General features: G+C 34.6%; 1 protein-coding gene across 1 annotated transcript in view; it reads left to right on the plus strand.

The window, feature by feature from the left end:
* Nucleotides 1–2,352: 2,352 nt before the first annotated feature.
* The window catches only part of LOC141395045 (uncharacterized), a 165,730-nt gene continuing 155,070 nt past the window's right edge, over nt 2,353–13,012 (plus strand). Inside the window, exon 1 of the mRNA XM_073970422.1 lies at nt 2,353–3,535. The gene's annotated coding sequence lies outside the window, so the exon portion shown is untranslated. The remainder of the gene's footprint in view (nt 3,536–13,012) is intronic.

Raw genomic sequence — 13,012 nt, forward strand, 5'->3', positions numbered from 1 at the left:
TTTATTACGCAGTTACTTTATTTAAGCAACAACAACTACCATGTAGAACTCTCTTCATCATTCTAGTCGTTACATTACCTTTTGTTAATGTTCTTTTGTTTGTTTTGTTTTGCAACAATAATGTAATTATCGTTTAGTTCCTACTTCTTGTATTTCGTGTAGTTGTTTGCTGTTGTAGTTACGTCATTACTGTGCTTGTATGTATGTGAGTATGGATGTTCGCTTAGTGCGAATGTGCGTCTGTGTGTTCGTTGTACAGATTCGAGGTGTTGCCATATGCTCTAGATATTTCTAGACCAAGGAGATTTTGGGTATAAATAGAGTTACGAATGGCAACATTGAGTGAGTTGTGTTTTAAGCGTTGAACTGAACAGATCGGTTAAATTAGAGCTGCGTGCTAACTAGAGACTTGCTTTGTGCTTAGTAATTAAAGTCGGTTAAGAATAAGTGTAATAAAGTAAATAAAGCATTGTAGAAACGTAATCTAAAACGAACCCTGTTTTATTTGGTACAAATCGTACTGGGGTATAAAACAACGTCTACACGGAGATTAGTTAAATCTAATTCCGTAACAATATGAACCAAAAATAAAATTTGTATATTTTTCATACAAAAGTAATGGTGTATGTCAACCGCTAACTAACATCAGATCATCATGCAAAATTATAGGCATTTTCTTCACCCTAAACTCTTACCTAGTGTAAAATTTCGTGACTATTGAGCTATAATTGCGACCTCTAGCGGGTTTCCGATTACACTGCAAACAAAAAACTGGATATATTAGGCTGTAACTCTGTTATCTGATCACGTACATCAACATAATTGACATCAATTGAAAGGTCAAGAGATCGTCTTCCATATATAACTCAAGAGTGGGGAATGTGTATTTCAGAAACAAAGATATAAGCTGTTCATTAAAAATTTTCACACAAAAGTTTTGGTCCATTTAACCCCCTAAATATTATCCGATCGCCATCTCAAATTGCAGGCTTCACCTTTGTGATAAACTCTTACCTTATTTAAAATTACGCGTTGATCGGACTACTATTGAGACCTACAGAGCCGCTAGAAAATTGGATAAATATTTTGTTTTTAGTCCATTTCACCCGCTAAATATTTCACGATCATCACCAATAAGAATAGGGATCTATTCTGATCTGAACCCGACCTCCGTACAAAATTTCGTGAAGATCGGTCCATAATTGCGGCCTGGAGCGTGTTTACAATTTATAATGGACAGACGGACGGACGGACGGACAGACACACATCTCAAAATCGCTTTATCTCGTCGAGATATGAAGATTGGTATACCACATTGGGGGTCTCCGACGAATATTTCGCGGTGTTACATGAATTTTTACCAAAACAAACTTATAATACCCTTTTCCACATTGTGGTATAGGGTATAATAAGTGCATTTGTTCCATAAAGTAATGTTGATATGTGGAAAGCTAATTCCCAGGAGTAAAGGTGTAGGGTATTACATGGTCGGCCCCGTCCGACTATAACCTTTTCTTACTTGTTTTATATCAAGTCGAGATTATGATGTGATTAAAAAGTGATTAAATTCGTCGGAGCTCAAAATTTTGTTCGTTATAAACCAATGGTGTGCACGGCCATCCACTGGTGGTTTCTGTAAAATACTCTTAATTTCATTAATTCAACAACACTTGGCCGTTTAAGTATTTTTTGTAACAATTCTTTAATAATTCATTTGTAGCACGATTTTAAATAACATTAGTGCTTAAAATTTTTAAATATGTAATGAAACAACAAGAAAAATTAAATATTAATTCTCCCTTAAATTTTCTGTTTTCCTATTTTGCTCACCATTGTTATAAACGTAGTTTCTTATAACCGATATTCGCTATAACCGAATTCTACTGCATAATTCTTTGTTTTACTCCACTTTGGTATATGGATCATTAAAAATGTATAAATAGTCCATAAGTCCACCGTTATTAATTTTTGCTTCAAAAACAGGCCAAATCCTATAGTGCTATAGTAAAAATTTCAACCAGATCCGAAAGGTGTTCATAAACTACACTTGTTCTTTGTTTTTAATCCACTTTAACGTTTTATTTAAAAATACGTTAAATTTGAAGCTCGTCTCTACTCTCTTCCATTTTAAACAAAAAAAAGATACTCTTATTTCCTGTCTAAACTCTGCACCACACTCTTACAATTACTGTTACTCTTCTATAAGGTTACTGTTATTTTACTCATTTGGCTTTCTTTGGCCCCCATTCTCGTCATTGGGGCCCGCACACACACATGTATCACACATCAACAACAGAAACCCACGAAAAAACCTTCTCTGGTGTATTATCTGCTGACGTTTGACAATTTTCTACTCATTCGCAATGAAACCGTTGTCTGAAGCGTATCGTGTTCGTGTTTCGGTTTGAGCTTCGTGAGTAGTAACGGAAAAAACTTAAAAGCTATCTCAAGAAAAACAAAATAAAAATATTTAAAACGAGCAAAAACACCCGACTAAAATAAAAAAAAAACGATCCAACGCGCGTGTTTTTTTTAAATAAATTTTTAGTTGTTTTGTTAAGTTTAAGTTTGTGTTCCTCTTTAAATCTATCTTCTATAAGTTTTGCTTTTGTGTTTTTACTTGGTTTTATTGCTGTCTGTCTGTCCCACTGTCGCTGCTGCTATAAAAACACAACAATTGTTATTAAAAAAAAATAAAACGACGAGATAGGTGTGTATGTGTGTTCGTAAGAGTGTGCAGTGCGCTACGTGTATAAATAAAATAAATGTAAATAACAAAACGAAGTGAAAAAAACGCAAAAAAACGAAATTTAAAATACGACGACAACAACCAGCCAATAACGTATGTTTTTTATATACAACAAAAAAGAAGAAGAAAAAACTCAACACACATGCACGACGGTAAATACGTGTTTTAATATTATCAACGGTTTTGAAATAATAAAAAAAAATAATGGAAATGGAAACACCAATATTTTGTTTAAATTTAGTATATATTATTAAATAAGAAAGTTTATATATAAATAAATATATAAAGAGAGTTTAAATAATTAAAAAAAAAATATTTATATAAATATAAAAGTATGTGTTAAGTGTTAACAAAAGCTTTATAGATATTAAAACAAAACGTAAAACCAAAAGAAAGAAAAAACATTAATGATAAACTGAAAATTTCAAAACATCGCTCAAGTGAATGCCTTAAATATCTGTCGCTGGCCAACAACTGTTTTCACATTGAAAGCTGTTTCGAAAAAAGTATTGTTTTTTTGCTGACGTCTGAAGAAAAGGTTTTCAAAAAAAGAAAAATAAATTGCAAAAGAAGCGCAATTTAGTGAATAGCAGCACCCAAATGTTCATGCAAATGCAAGTTCAAACCAAACCAAAAGATAATGCGAAACAATTTTTGTTTTTTTAAACAAAATAAGAGTGTGTAACGAAAATAAAATTACATACAAAAATACCTATTTTCAACAATCATTTTGAATCCAATTCAATACGTATTGCAATCAGCTGCAACAGCAACAAATCTTAAAATGTAAGTAAACAAGTGTTGTTTTGATACGTTACTTAAAAATGAATAAGCAATCCAACACGTAGTCGTCATTCGCCCTCTCTTTCACTTATTATTTAACTCTCTTTACTCTTAGGAAAGAAAGGCACAACTGTGTGGTTCAAAAGAAGAGTATGGACATTAGGCGTATGCGAAATTTAAACTTTCAATACAATTTTAAAATTTTAATGAATAGAAAGTTACATAAGTTATAGTAAAGTCAGAATATATGTAACTCCTTACAAAACCTGAGGAGGACAAGACATCATTTATGAGAAATTAGAAAAAAAAAAAATGATTTTGAATTTTTATGATTTTTTTTAATTAAACCTTTCGGTGTTTCGGTCTTGGTGTTTCGGTGTTTTTGAAACCTGTTGTAAGGCAAAATACGTATGGGTACCCATTTTTTAATAAAATAAGTGAATTTTGTAACAAGTCGACAAAAAAAATAATTGGTGGACCTTACCCGCAGTGATGTCTCAAAGAGCGAGCGTTCCCCGTGCTATTCACAATTTGCTTTTATATATTTTAGCTTCGTTCCCGTACTTTTTAATGGTAAAACTCGTAAAAGAGAGAACTGCAAAAAATTTGTTCTCACACACAAGTTTTTTGAAATAGTTCGGGAACGGAAGAATGGAAAATACGTCAAAAAAACTGGAACAAATGTCAAAGTCGGCGTATCAGCCAATCAGACGCCGGCAACCATGTTACTATTTTTTTACTCGTCCAAATTTGTCGTGTAAAAAGTTTTTAAAGAGAGCGTCATTCAGCGCCATTTTTGTTTAAAGAGAAGTGAACATTTTACAACTTTTTTGTGTACGGGAACGCTTTTAATGTGTAAAAGTCGTAAAAATTGTAAAAACTTTTTAGTTCTGGAACACAGTGTTTATTAACAAAAATTCTGTTTTGGTTCACTTTTGTAATTAATTTAGTATTTTTTAAATAAGTCCTCCGGGTCTTTTATAAATGACGTCTAGGTCTTCTATAAGATAACCTCAAGGTCTTTATTTAAGAAGCCATTCAGGTCTTCTATAAGAAGTCCTCCAGTGTTTATACACGGTGGAAAAAAGGGTCTCTCTAACATATGTCCCAAACATATTTTCCAGCAAATATACATTTCTTTGCAATCAGTCCCAAACATAACATATGTTTGCAAACAAATATATGTTTGGTTGCAAACAAATTATATGTTTGGGTGCAAAAAATATTTGTTTATACCCTCAGCCTTTAGGCTAGAAAGGGCATATACGCGTTCATACGGGCAAAATGTGCCTCATCGAAATAATTGTTTTAGACCCCAAGTATGTTTGTACGAAATGTGTTTCAGACAATTTGGAGTTGATTTAGCAATTTCCGTCCGTCTGTCTGTCTGGCTGGTGCGCACGATAACTTTCGAACGGATGAACCGATTCGGTTCAAATTTGGCTTTCGTAATATTTTGACCAAACTTAGTTTAAGTTCGAAGATGAGCTATATCGGTCTACTCCTTCCGGTACCTACCCCACAAAAGTTTCAAAATGTTCAGAAAATTTGTGGGCACGATAACTCTTGAAGGACGTAACCGATTTGGTCCATACTTTGCACATCGTGAAACATCTACCAGATTTAGATGAGGTTCCAATATGGACTCAATTGGCCCACTCCTTTGGGTACCTCCCCCACAAAATTTCGGAAAAGTTCAGTTTAGGACCTGCTCTCCAGTCGCTTTGATTTTCATTGCAACAACTTGTATTCACTTCCCTCCATACGACGGTACAAGTTTCATGAAGGGCAAGTCCATACTTCCTGAGAAAATGTTCGGAAAGTTGCAAAAAAAACCTTTGTAGTGGTTGAAGCGCAAGATAACTCTCGAACGGATTTGTCGATTCGGTCCAAAATTTGGGCTTCGTAATACTTTGTACAAACATAGTTTAAATTCGAAGATAAGCCATATCGGTCCACTCCATCAGATACCTCCCCCACAGAAGTTCAAAAATGTTCGGAAAAATTTTGCGCACGATAACTCTTGAAGGGAGTGACCGATGTAATCTATACTTTGCACATCCTAATATATCTACCAGATATAGATCACGTTCGAATATGGACTATATTTGTTTACTCCTTCTGAAGCGATTTGCATTCGCTACCTCCATTACGACGGTAAAAGTTTTTTCAGGGGCAAGTCCATATTTCTTGGGAAAACAACCAGAAAGGTGTAAAAAAACCCCTATGTCACCATATGTGGCGGTCGGAGAGCACGATAACTCTCGAACTGTTCAACCGATTTGGTCCAACATGTGGTCTTCGTCTTATTATATCCAAACTTAGTTTCATCGGGCAATACCGGTCTACAACTTCCGGTACTTCACCCCAATATTTAAGAAATGTCACTAAAATGCTAGGACGATATCACTTGAATGGGGCAACCAATTTGGTCCAAACTTTGGATCTCCTTATATTTTGTCAAAATTTAGTTTAACTTCTAAAATGGCCCATATCGGTCCTCCCTAAGGGTACCTGCACTACAAAAGTTCAACTTTTGTGTCTTAGTGCAGTTAATTCCTAATCAACATTTTTGTCGGCAAGTTCAAATGTCCAAAGAGGGCCACACAATTCTGAAGAGACCTTAAATACATTCGATCTGTCCGGAGGTGAAAGTTTTGCTTCATATTGCCTGAGGTCGACAAAGCCGACTGACACTTTTTTACTTGTTTTATTTTCTTTTTATTTTATTTTTTTTTTCATTTTTTATTTTATTTTTATTTTATTTTATTTTATTTTATTTTATTTTATTTTATTTTATTTTATTTTATTTTATTTTATTTTATTTTATTTTATTTTATTTTATTTTATTTTATTTTATTTTATTTTATTTTCATTATACCCTACACCACCCTGTGGTAAGGGTATTATGTGTTAGTGCATTTGTAACATGTAACATGCCTAAGGAAAAGAGATAGACCCATTGTTCCTTCTAGGGATATGCATAGAATCACTTTTAGAGTCGATTTATGCATATCCGTTCGCAACGTACAGGTGCCTTTGTTGTTCAATTTGGCTGAAAATTGGGGAAGATAATTTTTTTAGCCTAATGAAGAAGGCTTTTGGTGAAAATTGGTTCAGATTTGGATATAGCTCCCATATATATTTTCGGCCGATTTGAGGTATTTGATGCACCAAACACGCTGTATCTGTCTAATTTTGATGAAACTTGGAATGTGTTACGGAATTAGGTCTATAAATAAGTGTGCCAAATTATATCAAAATCGGTTCAGATTTGGATATAGCGTCCATATATATTTTTTTCCGATTTTAGGTATTTGGTGCACGAAAGACGTTATATATGTCCGATCTCAATGAAATATGGAATGTGTGACGGAATATGGTCTATAAAATAGTGTACCAAATTATATCAAAATTGGTCCACTTTTGGATATATGTAGCTCCCATATATATTTTTGGCCGATTTTTGGTATTTGGTGCACGAAAGACGTTATATATGTCCGATCTCAATGAAATTTGGAATGTGTGACGGAATATGGTCTAGAAAATAGTGTGCCAAATTTTATCGAAATCGGTTCGGATTTGGATATAGCTCCCATATATATTTTCGCCTGATTTAAGGTATTTGATGCACCAAAGACCCTATGTATGTCTAATTTTGATGAAATTTGGAATGTGTGACGGTGTTTGGTTTAGAAATATATGTGCCAAATTATATCGTAATCTGTTCACATTTGGATTTACCTCCCATATATATTTTACCTATTCCCAGTGGTGTACGGTATCATATAGCCGGCCCCGGCCGACTTTGATCCTTTCCTTACTGGTTTTATTTTTATTTTCGTTTTATTTTAATTTTTATTTTATTTTATTTTATTGTATTTTATTTTTATTTTTATTTCATGTTTATTTTTTTTTGTTTTTATTTTTTAATATTTTTTTTTTCAAATAGTCGGTACCGCCCGACTTTGATCCTTTTCTTACTAGTTTTATTTTTATTTTCATTTTTATTTTAATTTATCTTATTTTATTTTAGTTTAGTTTATTTTTATTTTATTTAATTTTATTTTATTTTATTTTATTTTATTTTATTTTATTTTATTTTATTTTATTTTTATTTCATGTTTATTTTATTTTTCTTTTTTAATTTTAATTTTATTTTTTTTTCAAATAGTCCGTAATTTAATTTTAGTTTATTTTATTTTATTGTATTGTATTTTATTTTTATTTTAGTTTATTTTATTTTTTAATTTTTATTTTATTTTTTTTCTATTTTATTTTCATTTTTTTATATTATTTTATTTTTTTTGTTACTCACTCTTAATAACACTGGTTCATTGGTGTCCAAAATAAATGAGAGAGAATTGTTGGGAGAGTAATGTCCCTTTGTTAAACAACGGCTGACATGGCTCTCATTTAGATTTGTTATTCTCTGTTGTTACGACAACGTGCAGGCGTGTACATCAACGCACTGGTTTCTTTTCATTTTTGTTCTCGCGTCCCATTTTTACATGCCTTATTTATCGTTGCCAAGTAGAAAATAATGCAAGGATGATAAAATGTTCTGTGGAACAAATATCATCCACACTTTGCAAGAGAACGGATAGACTTATCTAGATCAATGGTGAGCAAAACAGAATTTAAGAGAATATAAGAGAATTTAACATTTGTCGTTTTTCATGGTTTTTCTACATTGTTTTTTAATTGTGAAAACACAATTTTATTCTAAAATCGTGGATGAAATTATTTATTAAATAATAATTACAAAAAATACTTAAACGTCTGAGTTTTGTTGAATTAATAAAAGTAAGAGTATTTTACAGCAGCCACCAGTGGATGCCCGTGCACACCTATGATCTAGATCAATGGTGAGCACAACAGAATTTAAGAGAATATAAGAGAATTTAACATTTGTCGTTTTTCATGGTTTTCCTAAATTGTTTTTTAATTGTGAAAACACAATTTTAATCTAAAATCGTGAATGAAATTATTTATTAAATGATAATTACAAAAAATACTTAAACGTCTGAGTTTTGTTGATTTAATAAAAGTAAGAGCATTTTACAGCAGCCACCAGTGGATGCCCGTGCACACCTATGATCTAGATCAATGGTGATCAAAATAGGAAAAGAGAAAATTTAAGGGAGAATTAATATTTAATTTTTCTTGTTATTTCATTACATATTTAAACATTTTTAAGCACTAATGTTACCTAAAATCGTGCTACAAATGAATTATTAAAGAATTATTACAAAAAATACTTAAACGCCTAAGTGTTGTTGAATTAATTAAATTAAGAGTATTTTACAGCAGCCACCAGTGGATGCCCGTGCACACCTATGATCTAGATCCAGGTCAGGCAATTAGGCGCCCGTGTGCGCTCATTTAACGTTGCTCTCTCCACACACACAATTCAACCCATTGAAAAATCATGCACTCACACAATGACGTCCCGTAAAGTATGCAATAGAAAAGTATGGTGCCTGACGCTGATCTAGATGGCGGAAAAATGCAGCAAGAGAGCACAAAAACTTTGCGAATGAGAACAGTGATAATACAATTTGCTAAGTACAAAGACATTGATGCTCAAAATAAAAAAGAGAGTAAAGTAGTGAGAGAATCACAAGAAAGTTTGTATCAGCATTCAGTGGTTGCTAGACTTGTGACCAGTAAACATGTGGCGGGTGTGTGCGTTTTTGTTCAGTGTCCCCACTAAAATTATGCGTATATCCATGCGCATGTTTACTTGTCGGCTGCTCAACGACGACTGATTGTTATTCTCACATACGTTAACGTATATGGATGATCTTGGCTGTACAAAGAGAAACTGAAAAGTAATTTTGTGGAACAAAAAATATCAATTTTCAAAATAATTACTTTTTGATAAGTGAAAAATGTATCTCATCGAAATAAAGGTTTTAGACCCCGAATATGTTTGGACGAAATTCGTTTCAGACAATTTGAAGTCCATTTAACCATGTCCGTCCGTCAGTCTGGCTGGTGCGAACGATAACTCTCGAACGGATCAACCGATTCGAACCAAAGTTTGGGTATCGTAATATTTTGTCCAAACTTAGTTCGAAGATGGGCCATATCGGTCCACTCCTTCAATTACCTCCCCCACAAAAGTTCAATTTTTTTCTGTAAAATGGTATGAACGATAATTCTCGAAGAGAACAAGCGATTTGGTCCAAATTTTGCACATCGTATTATTCCTTCCAGATATAGATCGTGTTCGAAAATGGACTATATCGGTCCATTCCTTCGGGTACCTCCCACACAAAATTCGGATAAAGTGAAGTTTACTCGTAAGAGCTCCTCTCGGATCGTTTTGAATTTTACTTCAGTAGGTTGCCCTTGCGGCCTCCTTAACGACGGTACAATTTATTTATTTGTCGCTATTGGTCCACGGCTTCATATAGCCCCCACAGAACATACCTACCGATTTTTGTGTGTTTGAAGGTTGTGGCCTCATATTGCTCCGAAATGGCTGAAATTGGGTCTTCGTTGGGGGTATAAAACTTTCCTCCAGGAACTTGTCGGTACAGGTCCTCGCCTTAGTATAGCCCCCATAGAAAGATACCTCCCTGTTTCCGGTATTTTGAATGTTGTGGCCTCAATATTCCACCGAAATGGCTGAAATTTGTTATTTGGTCTTCATTTGGGGTATTAAAAGTTCCATATGAAATTTGTCGGTATAGGTCGACGCCTTCATATAGCCCCCATAGAACGGTACCACCCGTTTTTCGGTATTTTGAATGTTTTAGCCTCATTATCACACCGAAATGGCTGAAATTTGGTACTTAGTCCTCGTTGGGGATATAAAATGTTCTCCCATACATCTTTTCGGTATAGCTCCACGCCTTCATATAGCCCCCATAGGACGGTACCTCTTGATTTTCGGTATTTTGAGGGTTTTACCGAAATATCGGAAATTTGGTATTTAGTCTTCTTTGATGCTAAAAACTTTCCACCAGAAATTTGTAAGTATAGATCGACGTTTTGATATGGCCTCCATGGAACGATACCTCCCCAATTCCGGTATTTTTAAGGTTAGCCATATTGGTTTACCGAACTTGCTGAAATTTGGTATTTAGTCTTCTTCATAAACGAAAGGAAATTCTTAGGATTTACTTCAATATAACTCGTTTTGAATGGTATAACAAGTTCGGCCTGGCTGAACTTAACGTCGTTCTTACTAGTTTTTTTTATATTCTCAAAAAAGCATATCCCTAATGTACCTACTTACCTTTCATACAACCCAATAAGAATGTTAGTTACTATAACACAACAAAAATCACCCAACACCACTCTCAAAAACACAAACAAAATAAAAATTAAAAATGCATTTACCTTGAAGAAAAAAAAGCTATTTTCAAAAAGATCACAATAATTGGAAAAGTAACAAACACAAATATGTTGATTTTCACTCTCTTTCTCCATCTCTTTACACGTTATGTGTATGTGTTTGAATTACTGAGTGCTGTAATTGAGCCCCCCCAGCCCAACCCCTGCAATTTCACCAACACATTTTAAGTTGTTGTAATAATAAGCTTTTAACTGGAGCACAAAATTGTAACAGCGTTTTTTTTGTTTTTATTGTGCGTTATTGGGGGAGAGTCCCACAGAGTTGGAAAACTCAAAACTCAGCGAAGGAAAAAAAGAGTTGTGGGGACCATTTGTTTTAGTTTTGAAAAGAGTTATTACTCAGTGATTTTTAGTTGGGGTGCTATGGTGTGATTTTATTTAAAAATAATTATATTAAATTAACTCCAATAAAAAAGGAAACAGCAACAACAAAATAATGCGTGAAATTACTTTAATTAAAACAATAAACAAATTATACGCACAAACATATGAGGGTAAAATAAGTATATTTTGCACTTGTGATACGCTTTTAATGGCCTCTTATGGGAATTTATTAAACAAACGTGTAGAATAGAAGACATTCGGAGGGGTCTTTTATAGAATAAAAGACCTTCGTAGGGGTCTTTTACTGAATAGAAGTCCTTCGTAGGTGTCTTCCTCAGAATGTTCTTTAGAAAAGAAGATTTCCGTAGGGATTTTCTCTAGAATGGGAGACCTCTGTAGAGTTATTCTATAAAATAAGAGACCTCAGTAGGGGCCTTCTGTAGAAAAGAAGACCTCCGTAGGGGTCCTCTATATAATAGGAGACCTCCGTAGGGATCTTCTATAGAATAGGAGACCTCCGTAGGGATCTTCTATAGAATAGGAGACCTCCGTAGGGGTCTTCTATAGAATAGGAGACCTCCGTAGGGGTCTTCTATAGAATATGAGACCTCCGTAGGGGTCTTCTATAGAATAGGAGACTTCCGTAGGGGTCTTCTATAGAATAGGAGACCTCCGTATGGGTCTTCTATAGAATAGGAGACCTCCGTAGGGGTCTTCTATAGAATAGGAGACCTCCGTAGGGGTCTTCTATAGAATAGGAGACCTCTGTAGGGGTCTTCTAGAGAATAGGAGACCTCCGTAGGGTTCTTCTATAGAATAGGAGACCTCCGTATGGGTCTTCTATAGAATAGGAGACCTCCGTAGGGGTCTTCTATAGAATAGGAGACCTCCGTAGGGGTCTTCTATAGAATAGGAGACCTCCGTAAGGGTCTTCTATAGAATAGGAGACCTCCGTAGGGGTCTTCTATAGAATAGGAGACCTCCGTAGGGGTCTTCTATAGAATAGGAGACCTCCGTAGGGGTCTTCTATAGAACAGGAGACCTCCGTAGGGGTCTTCTATAGAATAGGAGACCTTCGTAGGGGTCTTCTATAGAATAGGAGACCTCCGTAGGGGTCTTATATAGAATAGGAGACCTCCGTAGGGGTCTTATATAGAATAGGAGACCTCCGTAGGGGTCTTCTATAGAATAGGAGAGCTCCGTGGGGGTCTTCTATAGAATAGGAGACATCCGTAGGGGTCTTCTATAGAATAGGAGACCTCCGTAGGGGTCTTCTATAGAATAGGAGACCTCCGTAGGGGTCTTCTATAGAAAAGGAGACCTCCCTAGGGGTCTTCTATAGAATAGGAGACCTCCGTAGGGGTCTTCTATAGAATAGGAGACCTCCGTAGGGGTCTTCTATAGAATAGGAGACCTCCGTAGGGGTCTTCTATAGAATAGGAGACCTCCGTAGGGGTCTTCTATAGAATAGAAGACATCTGTAGGGGTTTTCTATACTATAGAATAGAAGACCTTTGTACAGGTATCCACAGAATTGAAAACCTTTGTACGGGTCATCTATAGAATAGAAGTTCCATAAAATACAGAATAGAAGCACCAGGTAGGATCCTTCTATAGAAGAGCAGACCCCGGGCTTTTCTGTTTAATAGAAGACTTCAGAAGAGGTCTTCGATAGAATAGAAGACCTACTTAGGGGTCTTTTATAGGATTTTTTTATTTCTATAAAAAATCCACCCCTCTATAAAACATCCACACTCCATGGTCTTAAAAAAATTTCTATAAAAAAAT

This window comes from Musca autumnalis, unplaced genomic scaffold (genome assembly GCF_047663935.1).
Source record: "Musca autumnalis isolate F117 unplaced genomic scaffold, ASM4766393v1 scaffold_2, whole genome shotgun sequence".
NCBI classification, from domain to species: Eukaryota; Metazoa; Arthropoda; class Insecta; order Diptera; family Muscidae; genus Musca; species Musca autumnalis.